The sequence below is a fragment of the Corapipo altera genome, unplaced genomic scaffold (genome assembly GCF_003945725.1).
Source record: "Corapipo altera isolate COAL_440 unplaced genomic scaffold, ASM394572v1 1, whole genome shotgun sequence".
NCBI lineage: Eukaryota > Metazoa > Chordata > Aves > Passeriformes > Pipridae > Corapipo > Corapipo altera.
This window is the reverse complement of record NW_020884873.1, coordinates 30,677,144-30,702,100: the sequence shown is the minus strand read 5'-3', so window position 1 is coordinate 30,702,100 and position 24,957 is coordinate 30,677,144. Positions and strand designations below refer to the sequence as shown.

General features: G+C 36.5%; 1 long non-coding RNA gene across 1 annotated transcript; it reads right to left on the bottom strand.

Moving 5' to 3' along the window:
- Window positions 1-716: 716 nt before the first annotated feature.
- On the bottom strand, window positions 717-24,550 carry LOC113956345. The gene is made up of 4 exons (XR_003530815.1): window positions 24,230-24,550; window positions 17,763-17,889; window positions 13,818-13,948; window positions 717-891 (listed from the first exon to the last, which is right to left on the bottom strand). It is a non-coding gene; the product is annotated as an uncharacterized LOC113956345 (long non-coding RNA).
- Between the last annotated feature and the right edge of the window lie 407 nt (window positions 24,551-24,957).

Sequence of the window (24,957 nt, the reverse complement as noted above, 5' to 3'; positions counted from 1 at the left end):
CTGCCTTCTACCTTCAGACTGTGACAGAATTTATCACAGTATCTGAATCTATTACTGGTCACAGTCTACTAATTTTTTTTTTTTTTTAAAGAAGGTTGCAATTGTTATAAGAAAACAAAGGAAAAAGGCAGGTTATGCTTGAAAGCACTTGATTCTGTGACTTTCTATATTCTTAGGGAAGGATTTAGGTTTAGAAATAAACATTTAAATCTCAGATTTGATCTTGTCTTGTGTCTCCTTTCCTAAAATGTCTTGGTGTTTTGAAAACATAAAAACTTAAAAATATGTTGGCCCAAATCCAAAATTTTCATGAATTAACCAGTGAACAATTAAAAAATAATTTTTGCAAGGAAATTTTTTTCCTACACATCATTACCCATTTTTCTATCACAAATAGAAATAAATACTGATCAGAGTGCCATGCTGCAGCAATCAATTCCATTGTTTAGCTGTATATTTAATATTTTTAAATTTTCCCTTTCAAATTAGTTTCTCTTTATTCTTTTCATATGGGAAAGAGAGAATGGAATATTCTTCTTCTGTTTTCCTGTAATAATATTTACTAGCTTATAACAGTTCTTACAGTCTCAGTCAAAACTTCTTAACATTTTATGCAAAAATAAAGAATGGGTAGCTTCAGTTTCAACTGTAAAATGCAAAGGAAAAAACATTTTCTCTGCCATTGTTTTGCTTTGTTGCCTTCTAACACTGTTTCTTTGTTTGTTACTCTTTTAGAATCCTTAAAAATGCTATTGTGTTCACCTACAGTCACCTGTACTTTATCTATAATGCTGAACAGGAGAGGTCTGATTTCTGCCTTCAACACCAAGTGGAATGTGTAAGCTGATATCCAAGAGTCTTGAGACTTGTCCCATCTGTAGTAGATTGATCCTGTAGTGAAATAGGTAGAGTGGCCCAATGTGAGAGAGGGAGCTAAAAATTAAATTGGGCAGATTTTTAGGGGTTGCATATGCAAGTTCAGTTTCAGGACCTGTTATTTATCATTACAGTCATTGCCATATACTTTTGTAATCTGTGATCCTCCATGCTGAAAGATGAATTCTTAATGTCAATGTCAGGTGGAAAGCATTCGAAAAAGAGCCAGGAAGTAAATGAAGATTTGTCTTTATAAAGTAATTTCTAGCAGAGATCTTTATAGCTAATCTGCTTCTGCCCACAATAAATACCTAACCAAGAGGATAACTGAGAACTTAGAAGGCATACTATTATACCACAAGATGGATAATAATTTTAATATTCATTAAATTATTAATAACAATTACATCATTTAATCAAACCGACAGTTTATGATTGAAAATGTGGTTTAGCTCAAGGGAAGGGTGAAATCAAGTTTTTTAAGGAGTTTTGCACACTAGTTAAATCATTATGTACTTGGGAACTGTGGATCTGAATGACAGAATAATATCCAATGCGTATTGTGTGTGAATGTGTATGTGATAGGAATATGGGAAGGGTGTGAAGGATTTTTTTTGTACTGTACAAGATTTTAAATAACAAGCTTCTTTGTAAAACCCACAAAGCTCAAGAAAGAAAGACAAGTAACATGTAAAAGTTACCCTTAGGAAATTATTCATTAAAGGGCTTCTCTGTCCTGGGTGTTTATGATAATGAAAACACCACAGTGACAATTAATTGTGAAAGCTAGAACTGAGATGTCATCACTGGATATAGAAACAAACAAAGAAAAGAAAAAGCAAACTTGAAGTTAATCAAGAGAGGACAGAAAAATAAATGAACCGTGAGACATATTAAGTATCATAAACATTTTCCATAGTGTTGATTTGCTAGGAAAACTTAATCATTGCAGGGGCTACACCCCAGGCATACACTTGAGAGTAAATAATGAGTACATTTAGTCAATGAAACAAGTGAAAATAAGGTTTCCCCAAGAGAAGAGACAGGAAATCTATTCCTTCCCAGCAAAATGATAAATAACCTACCATTAATGTCCCAATGGAAAATGCTACAGAAAGGTCATAACGTAATAGCTTATTGCTGGCTTTCCAATAAATGGCAAAAGAAAAATAATATATACACATATAAAGAACTTTTACCAAAGCAAGGAAAACAAATAGAAAACTGGAAAGGAAACAGAAAAACTGTGTATACAAGATATTATAATAATCCTGTGCTATAAAAGTATAACACTTCAGTGAAATTTTTGGCACTGCCATTCTGCCCTTCGTGGAAGTGCAATTGCTTCTTATTTTTAAAACGAAATTGTTATCACTTCAATAAAACTAGGTTGAAAATTAGAAGTCCTTCCTGCACCTTAAAACTTGTGTGATTAGAGAGCAGACTTTCCAATAAAGTAATGAGAACAGCCAGCCTCATTGGTTTTCAGAGGTATACAATCACATTTCTGAACAGGATTAATTACAGGGTTCCTCAACCCAGAGGATACTTTCCACTCTCTTTAAGAAGTTTAGCACCAGTTGTGGGGTCATCTGCCTCATTCTCTGTAGCCATTTTTCCTATTAACTAAAACACCTTGTTAGTAGCTTTAAAAGTCAGTACACTGTGCAAAGAGCGAAAATAGAGAAGGTAGAAGATCTTTTGATTTTAGCTTTACAGAAATGCAAATGGTACACATATTCACTAGAGAACTCACATTTTCAGATTTGAAAAGAAGAAGGAAAACATCATGAATAGGGGGGCAGAAGACAGTGCAAGGATCTTAATTTTCAGAGTATGGTGGTAGTTATAACAGCCAGAACATGGTGAAGCTGACCTCATAGACGATGCCCTTGCTAGCACCACTAATTATAACACTTGCGACAGTGTTACAAGAACAATGATAATTGGAACTGCATGATGCATTCAAAAGGGTTTTTTCCTAACTTTACACTGTAATAGCTGTAACCTGAGGTAAAGGGACATTTTTGCAGTTTCAGTGAACTGCCCAGTGAAACTGGAATGTCTAATTTCTCTATAATTATCAAGAAAAGTTTCTACTGAAAGATTTTGTTCTTTTAACTTTGGTAGACGTAGGTACATGTGGCTTCTAAAAGAGAGTTTTCCATCTCAGTATCCAGTAATTTCAGGCATTTAACAGTATACTTTCACAACAGATATTTGTGATTGCTTTGATGCATAAAGGAAAATAGTCATTTAGTTAGGAACAAGTAAGAAAAAAGAAGGGAACCTTATCTTCACTTAGAAAGTTGACATCCCTGTTTCATCACTGGTGTGTATATATATATAGAGAGGGAGAGAGATAATTTGATAGCGTTTTGTTTTCCAGAGTATCATTAACCATTCACATTTGCCAGAAAGGTTCTGAAATACATGCAGGCTATCCAGTGACTACAGATACACTGAAAATTTATTTTCTGTATTTAAGGGCTTTATTCCTACCAAATATTTGAAGAACCCTACAGACAGCAACCAAAAGCCCACATAATCTTCAGGCAGGTACTTATGAAAAGAGAGTAAGACTAAGCTAAGTGAGAACAACATTTCGCAAAATATTTGCTATCAGCTTCTAGCTATCAACTTGTGTATATGAAACAGAGGTTGCATTTTCTGGGTTGTGTTTAATAGCTCTTGACAGAATTTCCTCCATGAGAGACATTTTTTAATAGTTTATGAAGCCATTTGTACTTGTGTGACAAAAAGCGTTGAATGGCAATGAACTTCCAAATTATATTTGTTGTGTGTGAAAGAATATACTGCATCAATTGTCTGGGTTTTGTACAGTGAGGAAAAGCTACCACTATTTTCTAATACCTTCTCTGTGTCATCCATGATTTTATAACCTTCTGCAGTATCCCTCTCATCAGCTGGCATGGCTTCAGCTAGTGAGTCATAACCTAACTGACCTCTTCTCCTGCAGTAATGTCTTCATCAGATGCTCCTTTTTTCCTTATTTTACACCTTTCTGTAAGTGGTTGCAACAGGTTGTAATGGAGGATAACTCAAATCATGGAACCATGTAAAGAAAGAGGCAGAAGAGCAATCTTCATTATACACCTAGAAAGAAAACTGCTTTGTCACCAGTTTTGAAGAAGCAACTTGTCTACACGTCCATAATATATCAGCAGAAACCACACTTACAATATCACTGCATTATTTGCCTGTGGAGTATGCACTGTCTGCATCTTATCTAGCCATATTAAAATAATAGCAGAATTTGTGGTCAGGGAGAAACTACAACATTCTGACATTTGTTTCAACTGAGTGGAAAGAAAAGTAGGAATTGAAATAAATATTTTCTGATTAAGAAATTTCCTTTTACATTATTTCAGAATTCTCAAAAAGTTTCATGGTCTTGCTTCACTTTGATGAGATTAAAGCACTTCTTTGATGCAAGGTAGCACTTCCTCTTGACTATAACACTTCAGCTTTTATTTATCTTCATGTTAATTATACATAACAGTGTTAAGATCAAAATGCAAAAGAGAAAAGTACTTTGACCTTGTCAGAATGAAATTTTTCAATGCTGTCTAAAAAAAAGTTAACATTTTTAATAGTTTGCTAAATTTTCCATTAAAATTAATTTGCACAAAACCCTTGGACTTCCATGAATCAATGTACTTTTGAAGAATGCTGTTCACAGATCAAATATTTGACAATTACTAATCATTATTCTCTCTTTCCTACATATAGGTTTTGTCAAGAGAAGCATATTTCCTATTAAATGAGATGCAGAGAGAGTAAAGCACTTAAGGAACCCTCAAGGACCTTATGCTCAAAATTTAGGCTGAAACCTCCATCCCAGCTTCTGTCTAAAGATTAAAGTGCCTGAAAACTCCAAGAGGAAAGGATAGGAAAACTTTGTTTACAGGTTTTACATACTATATTATTAGTATTTAATTTCACCCCTAGCCAGAGGTGACTACTGGACAATGAAACTGGTAGAAGGGAAGACAGACCCTTAACTCAACTACTTAAATTCTATATTATTTATATTATCTTGAACTGATGCAGGAAATGAGCCTGAATGAGCAGCAGTATTCAATGTTACGTTGCCTCTAATACAGGGCTGGTGTGGGCCACTCCAGTGTCCCTTGCTCCTTTCCACATGGTCTTACCTTATTGCCGAAGCTCACAACTTGCCCTGAGCTATGCAGAGCAGTTGCTGATTGAGCTGGACAATAGAACACATGACCTAAACTATCTCTTGGAAATTAAAAGCAGCAGGTTGGGATAGTGGGAGGGCTAAGAAAATCTGACACTCATATAACTTTATCCTACGACACGAGACTGAAAAATTCAGGGCTTTAGGGGCTATTTTAACCATGGTCAGGTATGTGCAAAGCTGCACAGATTTCTTGTAGCAGCACACCTGAGGTGACAACTATAAAATCATAGAATCAAAGAATGATTCAGGTTGGAAGGAACCTTAAAGATCATCTAGTTCTCCCTCCCACACACAGTGGGCAGGGTTGCCACCCAGCAGATCAGGTTGCCCAGGACCTTACCTAGTCTGACCTTGAACACTTTCACACCCCATCCACCAGTTCTCTGGGAAACTGTTTCCAGTGCCTCACCACCCTCTGAGTAAAGAATTTCCTCCTAACATCTAATCTAAATCTCCCCTCTTTTAGTTTAAAACCATTTTCCCTTATCCTATCACTATCTGCTCAAGTAAAAAGTCACCCTTCCTCTTTTTTTTTTTTTTTTTTTTTTTAAGATCCCTTTTAAGTTCTGGAAGGTTGCTAAAGGTTTCCTTGGAGCCTTCTCTTCTCCAGGCCGAAAACCCCCAAATCACTAAGTCTGTCTTCATAGGAGAGGTGCTGTAAAAACTAAGATGTCAGAAAAAGGGGAGCAGATAGTTTTGCAGCAGATTTCACACTGAAAAGCTCAGGTAAATTCAATGTATAAAGGGCAAGCAAGGAGGTGATGGGTTGGACTCCAGCAGCCCCAAAGCATCCTACTTGCCAGCCCCACAGTTGATCTCACAAGTAGATCAGAAACTACCTGATTTGCAGCAATTAGTATAGCTTATAGTTTTTGGACAACATACTCTATGAAGCATTTCTGAAAATGTTTGCTTTCTTCTGCTCAGACATGACTGGAACAGATTATTCAGAATCACTCTTGGTTTTAACCATGTTGTGACTATTAGTTTCAGTCAGTGGAAACTTCCAGGGCAAAAAGTCTAGCTAGAACAATTGCTAAAAACTTATTTATCACAATCTCAAATTTTCCTTGGGGGGGGAGGGAATAAAAAGAGAATAATATATTATAAAAAGTTCATCCAGTTGAGTATTAAGTATCAGGTTTCGAAAACTAGAAAGAAACACTTCCCTCTTTAGAGAGATTCATTTTCACATGATGGGAAATCTCTCTTACAGGCATTCAACCAGGCATTTGTGCAGAGAGAAAAACAAACTTTCCTTCTGGTTAGTAAGATCCTTGAGAGTTTCTGCACTGTATTGCAGTTCTTATTTTGCACTGACACAGTAACTGAAACACATTTTTCCAAGGATATTATAAACAAAATCTCTCTAGGAGAATAATATCTCTTGATACTTCACATATCCTCGCTAATTCTTTCATGTTTGATGCTTGTGTTTGCTTTCTAAGGTACAAAAAATAAATTCATATATTTTTCTGTTATTTTAGTACCATCTAGCAGTTTTCCTCAACTATCTCAGTCCTACATGCATGTCACGCATTACCTATTTCTGTACATAACTGTATCATTCACCACACCTTTTACGTCCTTTTATCACATCTTTGAGCAATGTTCTGAATTATTTTTCTTCATATTTCTCTAGCTCTACTTTGACTGCTAAGAAATATTTATGGTGTTTGTTTGCATTGCTTTTGTAGTTTTTCTCCACAGTCTTGAATGTGCCTCTTTTTCATGTTATGAAATGTTCTTCTTATTAGAAAATAACTACGATGTTTATGTTATCATTCATGATAATCTGAACTTGGAAAAGGCTTTTGTACAAAAGTAGGTAGATGTATTTGAAAAAAACTCTAGCTATTCAAATTACAGTCCATAAAAGAAAATTTCTAAACACTTGTTACATTTTAAGCTTATTCAAAAACATTAATGTAAAATGTGTAAAACTGCCAAACTTAAATGGCTTGTCTTCTAAATAGAACAAAGTTATGTGATGCCTGCTTAGGAGACAGTACAATTTAAAGGCCCCCCAAAGCTAAATATTTGTTTATCTTTTCTTGGATTTTATCAGTATGGCACAAATATATTTCAATTAAGGGAGTATATTTATGTGAATTAGCATATGTAAAATGCTGTACTGTTAGAAATATCTGATGCAGGGCATTTAGGCTTGTCTGTAATATAGTGAATACATCTTGTCATTATGAAGTGTTCAATGGATATCTTTATGCATTACAATTATAGTTTTGTTTTCTCATTGGGTAATTCATACAGAAATGATTCCTGGATATAAGTGGCTGCTATATTAAAGTGCAATGCAGGCGTACTTCAAAAATAGCAAGATTTATAGGAGGAGATGGTAAAGTTGCAGCCATAATATGCTTTTAAATTCTTTGACTGCTTTCTATCTAAGCTTATCTTTATGATACTTGTTTTGCAGTAGCCTATTAATATTTGGGAAATGTGATGAAGTTTCCTGCTTATGCTAGTAGTTGTTTATCTGGGAAATAGATGATAATATCTCATCGTAACAATAGATTTTTCTATGCAGTATTATATCAAAGACATTACTTTTTAATCACTGTTTTTCTAGTTCTTCATTGACAGCCATTGTGAACATCAGGTCAGTTACAGTACAAAGCAAAAAAATGGTACTCTACTATGTATGCTTTATATTCTTATTCTGAACGTTTATTCCCTACCTATTTTTAGACAACTCTAGTGAGCAGTAATCACTAAAGATCTCATCAAGGAACAGGATTCAGTGGGTTTTAGAAAAATACATTTATAGCAGAAGTCAGTTCTTTAACATTTATTCATGTTAGTAATAATTACTGGGATAGTTTTATGAGCTTTATGCATTTGAAAAGTTTTTGGATGAGGCCTCTTACATAGCAAAGGCTACCTCCTTTATGCTGAAACTGCTGATTTCTTGAGATTAGATGTATCCCTTTATGTAACACTTACTCCGAGGACATTCTCCAGTTCTGTGTAGGACAAATGAAAGTTTGCATTTGACAATATATGAACAGTCTTTCTGTCGGTCAAATAACGTCCCGCTGCTTCTAACAATATGTACTTTCAGCTTTACAGAACCATCCAACAATATTTGATGACCAATTCAGTTCAATTCTATTAAAGCTGTTATTGTCATTGTCACTGTTGTTCCTCCCTTCCCCTTCCTCCTCCTCTTCTTCTTCTGATAAAACACAAGTATTCAATATTCTTAGTTAATGTTGTTTTATTTGTTACTAAGGCAAAACTTGTATTTTTCCTCTGGCACTAAATCTGTACTAAAAGCTTCACAATTTCAGAGTTTGATTTTTAAAAATGGAATCTGTTTGACTGAAGATAGTACACAGGCTCCCCATCTAATGTATGAGAGGTATTAGGTAGCTACATGTTGCATTCATTTAAAAAAAAAAATTCCACAGTAAGTTGAAGGAGCATCCCCCTACCTTAGCCCACTGAGAAATGAGAAGACAGTAGGACAGTAGACATCTAAAGTAAGTAGACTCACATCCTTTTAGGGTCTATTTTTCTCCGCTTACACTACAGAGATTCTGTGTTACCCTTTTCAGAGATCCATGTAGATACTGTGTAATAGTTCAAATGGCTTCTGTCTGATTTGCTACTTTTTCTTTCTATTTCCACTTCACTACACTGGTGCAACCTCATCAGTTGTTTGTTATCTTGTCACCTGTGTTCACCTACAACTTCTAACTAACTGCCAGCATTTCATTCTGTAGGATTTTCTATTCTTAAAGCTATGATTCCTGGAATTTCAGGAATTTTACCTCCAGTTAAAAGGATTCTTGTTAAAAGCAAAATAAAGGAGCTAAATTTTTTTTACTCAACTTTAACTCCTTTAATTAAATGGTCCCAACTTTATGTTCACTTAACTGTAGTTCTGCATTGTAACAGAGATTTGATTAACATAGTAGGAGTGGTAGTTCCTGAGAGTGATCTTTAAATTGAAAGATTTTTTCTATTTATGGCATGGTAGGATGCTAACTTTTAACAATTTTTTTGTCTGCTAGAAGACCTTTCTAAAATGAGGCTTACAATGAACTCACAAAAGAACTTATTTTTATTGTGTGTCTCCAGTTAGCTGAAGATATAGTGAATATAATACCACTCCACTTGCACTAAATAATATGCATCATAAAGAAATGGATGTTTGTCAATTTTGTGTTTGGCTCCACAAGACAGACTTCAGAATCTGTAAAAGGACTGGTGACAACATTGGCTTTAGCAATATATATTGGTGTGAAAATAGTAATGTCTCTTTTAAAAAAAAAATAATTTATTTTGTTATTGAAAACTACCTTATTTTCAAGAAAGAAGGCAATTCAGTATTTTTCACAGGAGTGAAAACACATGCAGACATTAGCTGTCAGTTTCGGAAGTGTCGTTCAAACATCTAAAAGCTTTGTAAATTCCAAGTCCATAACATATATTCCACAGTCACTTAATTCTGCAACAGTTATATTAATCTCAGCCATAAGTGCATGTCACTGAAGTGTCCATTTCAGATAGCAGTCTAGGCTTCCTTTGGAGTCAATAAGAAACTGAGAGATCTCCAGAGAACCATTAATCTTAGGAATCATTCTTAAAATAAGATTCATTACTCCTCTTGGAGGTCTATCCACTGCATGCAAAGGAAACTTATGCTAAACACCTAAATCTCTGTGAGATGGAAGGAGTGTTTCAGTTGTGTACACATATGTAGCCAATGATGTCTGAGACACTTTTGAGTATATGGGATGACTGTCTATAGCTGGAAAGTTCAATATGCACCTTACACAATCTGGACCCTTTTAGAGTAGTAGTCTAAAGACTGATGCAGATGTCTAAAGCTGATGACTACATCTGACCATATGGCTTTATAATCTGTGAAGAGAAACAAGAATTTTTACAGCACAATTATTCCCAAAGGAGACAGTAGACTAATTTTTCTCTGGAGGTAACTATCTTTTATTAGTGAGTTGTCAATGAGAGAGCCAAAAGTTCATAGCCAGATGCGGGCACCTACACAGACAATGCATACAGTTAGGTGAGACCCTGGGTAATTACTCTGACTGTAGATGGTTCAGCGTTGTGTGAGCTAGAACTTGGCTAAAATAATATGTCTGAGGGATGTGGTTTAGTGGTGGACTTGGCAGTGCTGGGTTAATGGTTGGACTTGATCTTAGAGGTCTTTTCCAACCTTAAGAATTTTATTATTATTTTTGCGCTTCGCAGAACAATTAATTATTCTGAGTAACAGGTTACAAACAATTCATTACCATCACCATTCACACCTGAAATAAGTGGATTTACACTGCATGGTGTAGGAAGCATCTGGGTTCTACTTTTGTTTAAATAAGTTTTGGGTACTGCTACACTTTTATATGAAAAAAAGGTAGAAATATCCTCAGCGTTGGAACAGAAGCTGTGGTTTGTAGTAAGCTTTGGGACTTGATCTGATTTGAGAAAGTTCCAGTGTGCTTGAGAAATGTAGTTATTTGTTACAATTTTCTGTTTGGAGCATTAGGTGGTATGTTGCAGTTGTAGGAACCAGGCCACTGAACAAAGAGGAGAGTGGTTCAGTTTATATATTTTACAGAAGGCAAGAGAGTAAGTAGAATGACAGGTCTAACATCTATGTTGTTTCCCGCCTTACAGAGAACACACTTTAGAGGGCTCTCTCCCAGTCCCAATTTTGTAAAGGGTGCTGCTTCACTTACACAGACATGCTAGAAAGGACCTAACAATAATGCTTAGAAATAGCAGAGTATAGATGCTAAGTTGTATTCAGTGAAGTTAGAAAAAAATGGGTGTAGAACACTGTTCTCAGTTAAATTAATTACTATTCTATAACACTGTGTTTTCCTGAGATATGCCTTGGTTTTAGTAGGAATAGATTGGCTTACTCATTTTAAAGTGGTATGAATATATTAATTTATGGATGATAGTATCACATTCCCAGTGAGTAAACTTGAGTAAATAAAAAGAAGACGTATCAGCATTGTCTTGTAACAGATCAGAAAACTGCACTGTCTAATTAGCATTGGCTAACCCAACATTCATTCTTTTAATAAATATAAACCCATAGAAGTGGGTGGAATCCATTGTACCTAATTTATGCACACAATTTCTAGAAAAATTTTAGAAGTCTCTTAGGTCATTCACAATAAAAGAAAATTTTTTGGTTATCAAGAGGAATGAGTATGTGTGGTGCAGATGTAAATATAATTAAACATATTTACCTCTAGAGACTTTCTAGAAATCTGAAGATTATGAAGAATATAGAAGTTGGGAATCCTCTACAAAGACTCTGAACTTTAAAACTGTTTTGGGTAGTGGAGATAAAGAGACAGATCCTACATGTAGGATATTTATATTTACTCCCTTCCCAAAAGAGAGCAAGAAGGATAAATACTGGCTACATTAAAATGTTTTGACACCCTGTTGGAGTTCATGGAAGAAACTTCAAGAAAATTGTCATTCAATTTCCTCCTTGCGATGTTTCCTCAGTGGTTTTGATAAAGGTTCGTTACATGAGGCAGCATCCTTTTAATCACTAGTTCATAGTTATTACATTTATAGAAATCCAGTACAGAGATATGTGAAATACCTCTCTGGAGAATGTATAAACTAGCAAGTTCCTGTAAAAGACTCATATACAATAATTACTGTGCCAAAGCTGCTCTCAGTAAAAATTACATATGGAATTTAATAATATTTGGAAATGAAAGAAATAGGTCAAAGAGCATTTAAAAAAATCGATATTTTTATTGATTTTAGTTTTGCTAACTGTGAAGAACCATTATTTACCTATCATATGGAAAAGATTTAAAAATTTGATTCATGGTGTACTGAGTTCAGATGAGTAAAAGTTTAACATTTTCCCTTTAATGAAAACTTGCTACAGTTTTTAGACAATTCTGAAATGCTAAAATCTTTCTTCTGGAAAAAATATTATCAACCTAATGAAAAAAACAGGTACAAAGAAGGAATTAGAGGCATTGGTGGTTTTGAAATCTGATTTTTAAGCAGACATCTCAAAAGGACAACTAAAAAGACAAAAAATACAATATATTAGTACTTACTATATTAGTGAACTTTACAGGTCCACTAGAGCCCATTTTTAAACAAATCTTGATGTTACCTTAAGAAAATTATTAAAATTATGAATAGTGTTGTACAAAAAATTTTGTATGTTTCACTTTATTTTTTTTAAATCAGTAGGTGGAAAAATGAAATAGGAATTAAAAAAAATTGATTAAGAAGAGAGAAAACATTCATGTCTCATTCTATGAGTGGTGCATAAGACGTGCTATTGAAATTTAATGCATTACAGACACAATCACAGAAAAACTACAGCAGGATGTATTCCATTTGTGCTCACTTTTCAAGTAACTTCCCATGGGCTTGCTGAAATCAATCTCCTTTAACTCTTTCTACCCTCTGCATCAAACTCATCATTGCATAATCCTTCTGCTTCTTTACAAAGTTTGACATTTCTAGAGCAAGTTCCAAGTAGTAGGTTCTTTATATATCTGCCCCTTCTTTTGTGTTATACCTTTTTCTGATTTCAGTGAAAATATTGCTGGTCTGGAAAGCATTCAGCATTTTTTCAGTAGGGTTTTTTATGCAGACTCATTTTTTTTCACCTGCAAAACTGATCTTTAGAAATCATTTTTGTATGCATATTTCAATGCACTGAGCTCACGGGCAGCTGATACTGCTGACTTATGGAGTCTACACACTGAGATGAGTCCTTTGAGTTTATTATATTGAAATCAAATGCTTTGAGATACTTATAAAGGACTTAAATTTCTCCTACTTTCTCTGATTAGTGATCAGAGGTAAAGGTATAGTGCAATGAAAATGCACTTGTATCCATGAGTGCAATTCTCCTTTCAGATAAAAATAGAAAACATGAAAATAAATTTTAGTGACAAGGGGCTGTCACTAGTTGTTCCAATTGTCTGAATTCTGCAGTCATGTCAAGGGTGCACCAGCTGTAAATCAATACAGCACTTTTGTACTCATGACTAGGCCTTATTGTTGGACCAGAGAGTGAGATGAACATCATAATATACCAAGGCCCTGATGAAACAGGAAACATACCATAATGTGTTTTGTGTGTGTGTGTGTGTGCGCATAACTCAGCTGGGATTCTTTCTGCATAATGCCTATGGACTTAGGGTTCTTGTTCTTCTGTCATGTTTGGACACACTGCTTCTGAAGTATTACCTCTTACTTCTTGCAAGAATCGTGCTTGCTTCTTACTCCTAGAACTTACTTGAAACATTACATCCAAAAGCAGTATCACCTGTCAGCGTCTCCCAAACAAAATATGCATCTGGGTAGACTCCTCTAGTGCACCTCCTCATAGCTGATAACAGCAGTTCTGCTGCATTGGAAATTGTTCTGGGAATAATTTCCTTTCGTTTGGGCAATGGCTTTTCCCTGCATATTGTCTGCACATATCAACTAGCCTGTAACAAGGATTGTCTTTAAAAGACATAATAATAGTCTAATTTTTATTAGCTTTTTCTTTTGCCTACTTGCCCACTGGAAGCTGGGATTCAAAGTGTTAAACAGTTTGTGCACTTTTAGTTTATACTTAAAAGTCATGTGGTGATGATTATTCTTGATTTGATTTTAACTATCTCATGATTACTTCACCTGAAATAAATAAATAAATATTTTATAGATTTCTTACCAAGCAAGTTTTTGACACAGTAAGATAGAGAGTGATGTTTTCTCAGCAGTTATCCTTGACTTTCATGTTCCTCATACATCTGCAGCCAATCTTCAACAGGACATATGACATATGCTTCCATTTTATTTATCCTGTAATTGGATTGATAGGTAGCTTTCAGGGGATTTGAAGCTATAGATTCAAATTCCTTCTAGACGAAGACAACTGAAGTCTGCAACTCCTATGAAAGAAGTGGTCTCACTACATGATTATGGCAGCAGTATTCTGCAAATTAATTTGGTATTGCTTCTCTGCAGCAGATGGGATATCAGGCACTACAGAATGCTCTAGCCTGGCTTTCAGCTGCTACTCCAAAATGGTGTACATAAATTCTGTATTATATCTGTCATTCCTGTATGAATGCCAGATACCCTAAAGCTTTTCAGATAGACCCAGATGAAGGCTGAGTTATTTGGCTTAGCTAAAGAAGGGATTCAGACAGCTGTGGACATCCGTAAAACACCTGTAGACAAGGAGCTTTAGCATGTCTTATGCAGTTGAAACAATGTGGGTCATTTTTCTTGGCATTAAACTCTTACATTCTGTACAAATATCCTTTCTGACATTTTATGTTTGTTATGTGTCTGCCTTGACTTTCAACTACATGCCCTTGGTGAAAGAGAGAAGTATATCTGAAAAAGAAAACCATAGATTTGAAAACATTGGCCCCTAAATTACCTGTTCCTTCATGCTTTAGAATGCATTCTTCTAGCTTTCAGATCCAGATAACACTCTTTTTCTTCCTCCTGCCTTACATGTCAAAGACAAAATCCTCTCACTTTCTATTAATAAAGCTGAATTGTGACTATTTAATCATCAGATTTTTGCTTTAAACCATGGATCTTCTGTGACTGATATGAAACTACTGGAACATGGATAATTAGGGTGCTGTATTAATCACTGTTGGCAAACTGGAGGAATGATTAAGGCAAAAAATGGCTAATTTCACAGTTTATCTGTGACATAAAATTCTCAAAGAGGGTCATTTGTATTGCTGAAAATATCTCTAACTATTTTGTTTTATTTTTCCTGTAGAACAAAGTAATAAGAAAGATTAATAGTGGCTCTCAAATGACCTATAGTTTATTCTTTTAATCAAAAAGTAAATACAGAATATTATATCACTCAATTCTTGAAAAAACCCCAACATTTTACTGGATGAAAAGCAGACCTAAACAGAATTCTTGCTAGCTGCTACTACTCTTGCCTTTGAAAAGTAAACCCTTAATGTTTTATAGACCCAATGCAGGAAACAAAGACTGTGTCTGACTTTTCCTTTGTTTCTTTTTCCCTGCAGGAGAACCAAAGTCTAAATAACCTGTTTCTGCTAAACAGTGATGGACTCCTGTGGTGGAACTTGCAGAATCCTGTGGGTCCTTCCCTGTGTTTTCACCACATATTTTAACCATGCTTTATGAAGCCAGCTGTTGAATGCAATCTTAGCTGTACTTGACATAAGGAGTTCCTCTGCCCCCTGCCATTGCTGCCCAGAAGAACCATTTATTTTTGCAATTTTCTTGTTTATTGTAACATCCTTCAAGAAGAGAAGCATTATAAGTAATTATAAGTCAGTTTAGAAGATGTTTAGTAATAGCCACATAAAGGGGCTGAAGTGCTGAACATCTTTCAGCAACTAAATGCAAGTCTTACTTTCAGAGGGGTTCTAGGCTAAGGGGCCATTAATGTCCAGACCGCAGGAAAAAAAAGAGACCTCAAATCATGAATTCAGCTGCTCATGCATAGGAGAGCACTCAGCAGTCTGGGCACTATTCATTATTGCTGCTTTCCTCTAATAGCAGAAGGATTGAATGAAACAAGACAGGTAAATTGCAATAGTGTTTTTGTTGTAATTCCTCCATCTCTGACCAACTTCTCAAACATTTTGATGTTAAAATCATACCCATGCTTAAACAAGAAAATACAACCTTTAGGATTATAGAAAAAAGGAAAAAGGAAAACGTACGCATGGGGGAACCATCATCATGAGATGCCAGAATGGGGTATTATAGTTTCAAGAAAACAACTCTATACTCCAAATGTAAATAAATGTATAGTAGTACTAGAACAGATTAGTCAAAACTGTCTTAAACTCATTCAAATCTCTATTAAACACCTATTTGCAACCTTTCATCCTGCTGCAGGACTAAGGGTACTCCATTGCTGGACAAGGTGGATCTCAGTTCTAATTCATTCCCAAAAACTGACACCATTAGTTGTCAGAGTTAGTCTATATTTTATCTTCATTGGCTGTTAAAAGGTAGGATAGGGAGAAAGTCAAAATGAAAATCTAGATGACTCTAGAGAAAAAAAAAGTAGCTATGGCAAAAATGCCTTTATTTGTAATGAAATACATATCAGCATTTGTGTAATTTTCTCATAGTTGACTAGAACAGCCATGTTGCAAATCATGTGAATATGTATTTATAGTTTTGTTTTGATATTTATTGTTAGAACAAAATAAATATAAACAATTATTGGGCTTTATGGAGCACACATTAAACAGTAAAATCTGTAAAGCCATGCATTAAAATTTTATCATTTAATCCTGATGTATCACTTTTCCTTAACATTTAAAATCAAAGTTTTGTTTTGTTGATAAATACAAGCAAGAATACAAGTTATATACCAACACTTTAGGTACAGAGCAAGTGAAGGAAACTGTCATTATTGGTTTGCTTTGTCCCTGCCTAGTTGCAAGTTCTTTCAGTACCTTGTAGAGCGAGTTGTCCAAACAGTGGTCTTCATGAATGGACCTACAAAGTGTGAACTTCATCTTATTTTAATTAACCACCTAAAAATTAAATCCTCTGCTATAGTCAGTGGAAAAAGATAGTCACCAGTAACTGGCTCAAATTGTCTGACTTTAAGGCAACACTAGGGGAAATAAACCCAAGTCACATGGAAATTCTGATCAGCTTCTACTAACTTTGAGACCATATGTTTTGTCAAAGTACTTCTAACTCAGTTTACTGCTAGAATTTGTCTCTCTGCTAAGTGTCAGCATTTTTACCAAGTTTATATCAGCTAGATAAGTTTGTGGGCTATACAGGACAGACATATACAGCACAAGCATTTATGAGCTCCAAATTCTTCTGCAACCAACAGTAACAGCAAAAGAACAGAAACGAAAACAGAATCGAGGACAACAAAATCAGCAACAACATAAGGAGAGAGTCAGAGCCTGAATGAACATATAAAAACTGTTACCTGGTCACCCATTAAGGTAGCAATGGTAACAGTAACAGCAGGAACAAAATCTTTCCTGATGCTATTCTGGAGTATTTAGCAAATATTATCCCCTCTTATGTCACAGACACAATCCAGAAAAAAGGATAATCTGTTAACAATTGTATATAGTCTTCCCTGACTGTTTGCACTTTTGAGAACAGTTACATGGTTGCTGTTTTCTGGTTTCAAAAATTCTAGATGGCATGTAAAATTTTGCAAACACTTCTGAAGGCTGAGAATGGCATAAAATTTTAAAAAGTAATATCTATCCTCTTTTAATGTTTTTGAAATTCCATCCCCTTTCTCTTCCTCACACCTCCTCCCTGCCCCCTGCCTCCTCATCCAAACAAATAAGCAAACAAATAAACAAAAAAAAAAGGAAAAAAAGAAAAAATGCTTCCTACCTTTTATGTAAACATTTGGGGGTGATTTATGTCATAGCAGCTACTCTCAAGTGCAAGCTGACAGATAGGACACAATATGACATAAATCATAAACAGCAAACATATAACTGCTGCATTCAGTTGATATTGTACTGTTGATTTCACATAGATGCTGTAAAAGTAGAAGGATAACACCTTATGGCAGATATGAATTTTTATATTATCCCTTTTTTTTTTCTTTTTTGCACCTTCAGTCCTGATAAGGAAATATGTTGAAATCTTTATTATTGTTCACCTGGTTTTGCTTTTCCTGCTGTTTGGTTCCTTGTTCCCAGGGAATTTTCTTTCCATCACTTTTAACTTTGTCAGTTTGTTCTCAAAGTTGACAGCCCAACAGACATCCCTTCACACCATGTCCTCTGCTGTTAAATCAAATGGCCCAGAACAGTTCAGTCATTATAGTAAAGGAATAATGAAATGCCTATTGTACAAGGTATTCAGGAAATTACAAGACATCAATGGGTGGATAAACATGTACTTTGAGCCTAGGAAAAAATAGAGATCTCTGATGGCACATAGAAAAATTGAATAAAACAAATAAAGCAAAACACACAGTCAATAGAATAATGAGAAACTAATTCCTCATGATATTTAAATGAAAGTCATGAATTTTTCTATATTGAGAGCTCAAAGGTACTGAGAAACAAGTCAGAAAATCAGGTCAACCACCCTACTGGCGTCTTCCTTCAGTTTTTACTGAAAGGAAACCTTCATTTTAAAACCAACACCAGGTATTTGTAATCTTTATTTTATAGCTTCATAGTTGACAATGCTACTAATAAGGAAACCAAATGCTGTTGAGATTTTTTTTTTGTTTGTTAGAATTTAACCAGGGAAAATCTATTTCAAATCCATCCCCCATCTTAAAGTTTTTCTGTAAGTATATCTGAAAGCTACTAGGGAGGCTCTGAATTTTAGCATGCTTGATAAAACAAAATAAAATGGCTAAAATCAATAAACAGAATGAGACGGTCATTGTTATTCCAAACTTGTTTCTTCAAATTGACAGTTTTTAAGTCTTTTTAAACTAAATTGAGACCCAGAGTGGATGACATACCATTGACCAGGGCTTACCACATGACAGGTATTTTCTTTTTAGGCTCCTGTGAATTTTGCAGTGGTTTGAAGCAAAACTTAAATGCAGCTGTAGTATTGCATCAAAAAAAATTACTGTCTAATGTCAGTGAAAGGAAAAATTTGCTCAGTTTGTTCTTTTGGTGACTAGTGATACTTTTAAAATGTGATTTAAACATATTCAACTAAATATTGGAGAAATAAAATTTTCCATAAATTGAAAGGTTGGTGGGCATTGTTCGATACCAATATCCCTGTTCCTGATGCGAAGCTTTAAAAAAAAGTCCGTAGTATTGTTTGTAAATCTATAACCCTAATAAATTTTTTTCTGAAAATGTAAAATTTCCACTTTGTCATCACTTTTGCATTGTTAATTCCCCCTAAAGAATTTGGTAGCTTACAAAAAAAGGCTCAGGGGAGACCTCCTCACTCCCTAAAACTACCTGAAAGGAAGTTGTAGCCAGGTGGGCATTGGTCTCTCCTCCCAGGCAACCAACAGTAGCACAAGAGGGCATGGTCTTAAGCTCTGCCAGGGGAGGCTTAGGTTGGATATTAGGAAGAAATCTTTTACAGAGAGAGTAATCAGACATTGGAATGGGCTGCCCAGGGAGGGGGTGGATTCACTGTCCTTGGAGGTTTTTAAGAGACTGGATGTGGCACTTAGCGACCTGGTCTAGTAACCACGGTGGTAGCAGATCAAGGGTTGGACTTGATGATCTTGGAGGTCTTTTCCAACCTGGCTGATTCTATGATTCTATGACATTGAAAATAATTCTCTTAGCTGAAAATGGCTGATGGTAGGAAGGGGAATGATAAACCTTCTAGGGTCATGTTATGTTTCTGTATGCGTGTGTCTCTGTATCCTCAGGAGAGGCACAAGTGGAAGGATGTGTGAGGGATCCTGAGAGAGGCTGCCTCATGCAAGTCCGTTTGACCCAGGGCTCTAAGTAACACACTACTTCTCTCTCTAGTCTGCAGGTAAGAGATTATGGCTCTGGAGGAGCTCTGTATCCTGCAGTTTAGGCAGTGGGTTAGAAGGATCAAATGAAGCACCTGGAAGACTCCAGGCTTCTTTTACATACAGCGTGATTACTGACTTCATACCAGTGAAAGGAATTTCACCTGTGGATTGCACTGCATCTAATCTTAATCAGTGTTTTAGACTGATGGTCTATCGTTTTAATCCTTCAGTAATATTGTTACATACAGAATCCCTCAAGAACCTATAATACATACTGCAAAAGTATGTATTGTTGTTTTTTTGACTCCTCTTTGAAGGTAATGGTAAAAGTGAACATCAGTAAGCTCAGCATTGCAAGAGAATTTCATTTTCCCATTAATTGAATTCTTTTGGAGCTCAGAAATACACAGCATTTAATCACCACCCACGATTTGTGAAACAGTGTGAGTATGCTCACAAGTAAGTGAGTGAAATAGTTTTGTTTGTGGCATTGAGGCCAGAGAAAAACCCTTTGCATCAGCCTAATACTTAAAGACTAAGGCCATAATATAATGAATGAAGAACTTCTTAGTAGCCTGCATGGCAGACAAAGGGCTGCCCTTAAAACCTGCTACAGGTCAGGCCACAAGCTCTTGGCGATACCAAGTCGTTTTTGCACCAGTGGCCAGAGCAAATAGAGGAGCTTCCTGTCTGAGAGCTGGCTTTCTCACAGAGCTGGCTGTGTTTAAGTAAACTCCCTAAAGATAACAAGGAAAGATGAGCTAATCTAAATGCAGCTAGGCAGTCAGGTTTAGGTAATAGTCATTGCCAGGATAATTTATAGTTTTAAGCTTTTCTCAGCATTACTGACATACCAGATCCCAGAAACTGTATTAAGCCGTAGGCTGGCATGAGTGCAAAGTAATTTGCACAGAGCATGAAAGAATTGCAAAGAACTTCAATATTGTTAAGTTTTATTTTAACTTTGTCTTCACACTAGTTTACAGGCATTAATCCCTATCATCATTTCTAATAGACAAAGATTAATTGGTCTTCTTTATCAGAACATTTGGTGATTAGGAATGTTCTTCTCTTTCACGTATCTTTCTCACAAAGTGTAGTCGCTCAATAAAAAGATGTGCTCCAAACCAGAGCATCCATTTTTCAATATAGCAATGTACAGCAACAGGTTACTGCTTTTGTAAAGCTATTACTTTTACTGTCAACATGTCTGCTGCTAGAAGTTGTCTCATTAGACAGGATAAATTGGAACCGCATAAGAAAATTTGACCAGGCAAGAAATTAAGTTTTATTCTATACCTGTATATACCTAAACACACACACATATGCATGTGTGCACACACATGCAAGATAGTATGACTGAAAGAAAAATCATAATATGAGTGGTAGGGTACATAGGTGGATATGACATTTGTGAAACAGAAATAATTTTTATCTGAATAAAAACAGAATAATAATGTAAATATGTCACCCTCATCACAGACATTCAAGTGAACCATGAAGCAAAAATGTTCAGGGTTGTGGTGGGTTGACCTCGTCAGGGTCCCAGGTGCCCACCAAACTGCTCTATCATTTGCATTTCTCAGATGGACAGGAGAGAGAAAATAAGATAGAAAACAGCTCATAGGTTGAGATAAGGCAATTTTCTAAAGCAAAAGTAAAAGGTTGTGTGTGTACAAGCAAAGGAAAAAAAAATTATTTTCTACACTCCATCAGCAAGCAATGTCTGACCACTTCACAGGAAGCACTTCACATCTCAACCAGACCCAATACAATCTTTACCCCTTATTCCATACCGTTTACTTCATGCTCAGATCCCATATAATTTTATACACTGTATATATGTGTGTGTGTGTTTATATATATCTCTTCTAACTATTCCACTGTATTTACTTCTCAATATTGAAATCCCTTCTTACCAACACTTACAACTTTAAGTACATAAACCAGCTTTATAGCCAACATAAAGATGTATACATTTTCATTAACTATTTCCTGTCCTTTCACAGGTAGATATTATTTTCTCATTCCATGGATTTCCACCACCCCTCCAGATGGTAAAAAAAGGGCCATGACTTAGGCTTCACTCCATCATGTCGGGTGCTCAGGACAGGAGAAAGAGCACATTGAGTCATTGAGCACCAACACCAGCCCATCCTGGGTCATCATGGCTCTGTCCTTGCTCCTCAGAAAATCCACTCTTTGTTGCTTCATGTTATTCCTTCTACTTTACTTCCTGTGACATACAATAGGTTCTTTTCCCCCCAAAGTGAAATCTCCTTGAGGTGCATCAGGTTTCCTCATCCTGCTGCCTTATCCACCTGGTACATCCAGGCCTTTGAGCAAAGACAATCCCACAAATGGGTTTGCCTTTTCCCATAGGAGGAAAAATCCACACCGCCTTTCCCAGTCAATTCCCTATGTGTAGTATGGGTACCTTATCTCCTCCCACAGTACATAAGAGGTTTGTTTGGGCAAGACCGGGATGGTTAGCAGATTCTCTGGTGTTAACCAGCCAAGTACCTTCTGCTGAATTTGCATCCTGATGCTTCCATGCCCCATTGCCTAAGGCTCTTAATATAGTCTTTAGCAGTCCATTGTATCAGCCTTTCCAGAGGCTTGTGGGTGACAAGGTATGTGATATATCCACTTAATGCCATATTTCTTTGTCCAAAAGATATATTTTGGGGCAAGAGTAGAAAAGTAGAAACAGATATCCTAAGAAAATGAAAAGTTAAAGTGATATTAAATAATGTTATAGTTGTGTCATTTCAATATGAAGTCCTGAAGATAGCTCTGGGATGTCAAAATGAACTCAAAAATTTGAGGAGTAATTGATTTCCCTATGAAAGCTAGTTTAATTGTGTAATTTCCTTAGCAACAGAGGCATTGGAATTGTAATCCCTGAGGGTACACAGATGAAGGAGTGAAGTGAGCCAGCACTGAAGTTCTGGCTTGGGCTGTCACTCATAATTAAGACTACAAGTGCCTGGGTTGATTGCATGTGGACCAGTGGTTCAATCTGCTTTAAGTATTCATCCAACAAAAGGAGATTCTCTGTACAAGGTCTTTAGGAGTTGAGAGCTGGCAAGTGAAGCTTGTATCTTCAATAATTTTTCTGACCACTGATTCCACTATATATAGACAGCTTACATAAGTATGAATTTGCAGGATACATAAATTAGTAGGCCTCTACTGCATTCTGAATTTTCTCAATTGACACAATATTTGTGTATATGTATGAAAGAATGTTCATGCGCATATATATTAATCTGTCTATAAAAACATGTATTTTTCCTCACCATTCATTTCTCTTATGTTCCTATTTGTATTTGAATCTAAACTGCTGTTCTTGCGTGAAACATGGGAAACACAGTCTGCAAATTCTACCACTTTCATAATTACATTTAAATAGATCTTAAAAGCAGCAGCAACAATAAAACATTCCTATCTAGGACAGTTAGGGTGACATTTTTTGAACACAATTTCAATACATTTTTATGGGAACTAGAAAACTGGGCCAGTACCAAAATGGCAACTGCAACTTCATGTCAAGGAAGGGCAATCACCTGCAGAGGAAAAGCAAAATAATGACAGCATTTCCCTACAGACAGCATTCATGAAAGAAGTGCTTAATACTATCGACATTAGGGAATTATCTTTGATATCTTTTGAATTTCATTTTTTGTGAGGACTTGTGTCATGCTTTAGGAATGCTACTCTGAAATTTAGTTCTCCCACTGAGACTCTCCAAACCACACTGCCAGTCTCTTATTCTCCCCTCCCCATCCCCTCCCCTGCAGGTGACTGGAGAGGAGAACTCTACTAGAGGCACAAAAGGTAAAGAAGATGGGTTGAGATAAGAACAATTTACTGGAAACAGCAATGAGATAAGAAAACAAATAACAGCAACAATATTAATAACAAAAGTGTACAAAAGAGTGATTCTCTGCAGAGCTCAACCCAACCACAACTGTACCACCCTGACTGCTCCCTCCAGCTCATGACCAGCATTACCCCCCAACTGCTCTGTCTGCAGCGCTCACTGCGCTTGCTCGGAAGAGATTCCCTTCCTCTGCCCCTGGCAATGACTGTGAGGTGGTACAGAATATTCTCTGTATCCTAGCCATGCCCTCTCCTGGCTACCGCAAAAATTAACCCTAACTGGGCCCAAAACAGGACAACTTGAGCAGGATCTCCGTGATGGTCAAGTATTATACCTGTGGGTCATCGTTTGCAGTTTTGGAGTGGGATTTCTATCTGATACAACAGAATTTTGTAATATTTGATTTGTTTCAGTCCAGATGGGCATTTTTCTTTTGGACACTTACAGTCCTATTTCAGCTCCACACTACCAGAAACTGTGTCAGTTCCTCAAGAGACAGAGCTCTGGGTACCATAAGACTTTCCAGACACTGGATTGTCCAATTATAAAGAGGGAAAATCTATATTGGGAAGGTCTTGGGAAGCCAGTGGATTCTGAAGCTTTGTCTACTTGGTTTCAGCAACCTGTGCTTACTTGACAGCAATTCATGCACTTCCTCTATGTACAGTTCCTACACTCTGCTGTTATATCTTTCATTTATTATGTAAAGTGAGTTTGCACTTCTCATTCTTTTTCTAGTTCTGTATCTACTAATTCTATATTGCAAACCAGTATCACTCACAATTTCATCTGTGCTTCTTAGAGCAGTTGTCAGAGCAGCTGGGGACCATTGTATGATGAATTAGCTTCCATGGAAATAAATATAGTAGCTTGGTGCTTAAAGATGCTGCACTGTGGCCCCGGGCGGCTCCAGGTGCGTGCACACCATGGCGCAACCTGGCTCTGGGCACTTGGGCCTGGCCTGGCTCTGGCCCTGGGCATGGAAAGGAGTGAAAGAGGAGGAGCTTCGCCAGTGCGGACTGTGCCATCGTGGGAGATGAGAGGGGGAGCCCAGAACACACAGAAGAGAAGGACAACTCTAAACCCAGGCAGATGGAGCTCGATCAGCCCTGTAAGGCCATCCATCTAAGAGAAGGTCACTCTAAATAAACCTACATCCTGAGGACCTCGCTGCCACCGTCCAAGCTCGCTCTGCCCTGGTAGATGAACCTTAGGATTAAAGGGTGGGCTCAGTTCCGCGCTCACTGCTTCTCACCTAAAAAATCCATTGCGCAGGCTCGAAGGCCTTATCCGCATTTGCAAAGCCCTGTATCGACATCTTCTACAAATGCAGTCGCACAAAGATCAAAAGACAAAGGCATACACACCTGCCTCCAAAGCTGTACACGAATTAACTCTAGCATGCTGGAACATCAGAACCATGCTGAGTCCTGTGGATAGCGGACGTCCTGAGCGTCGGTCTGCTCTGGTTGCCCATGAACTGTCATGTCTTCCCAATTCTTTGTTCGC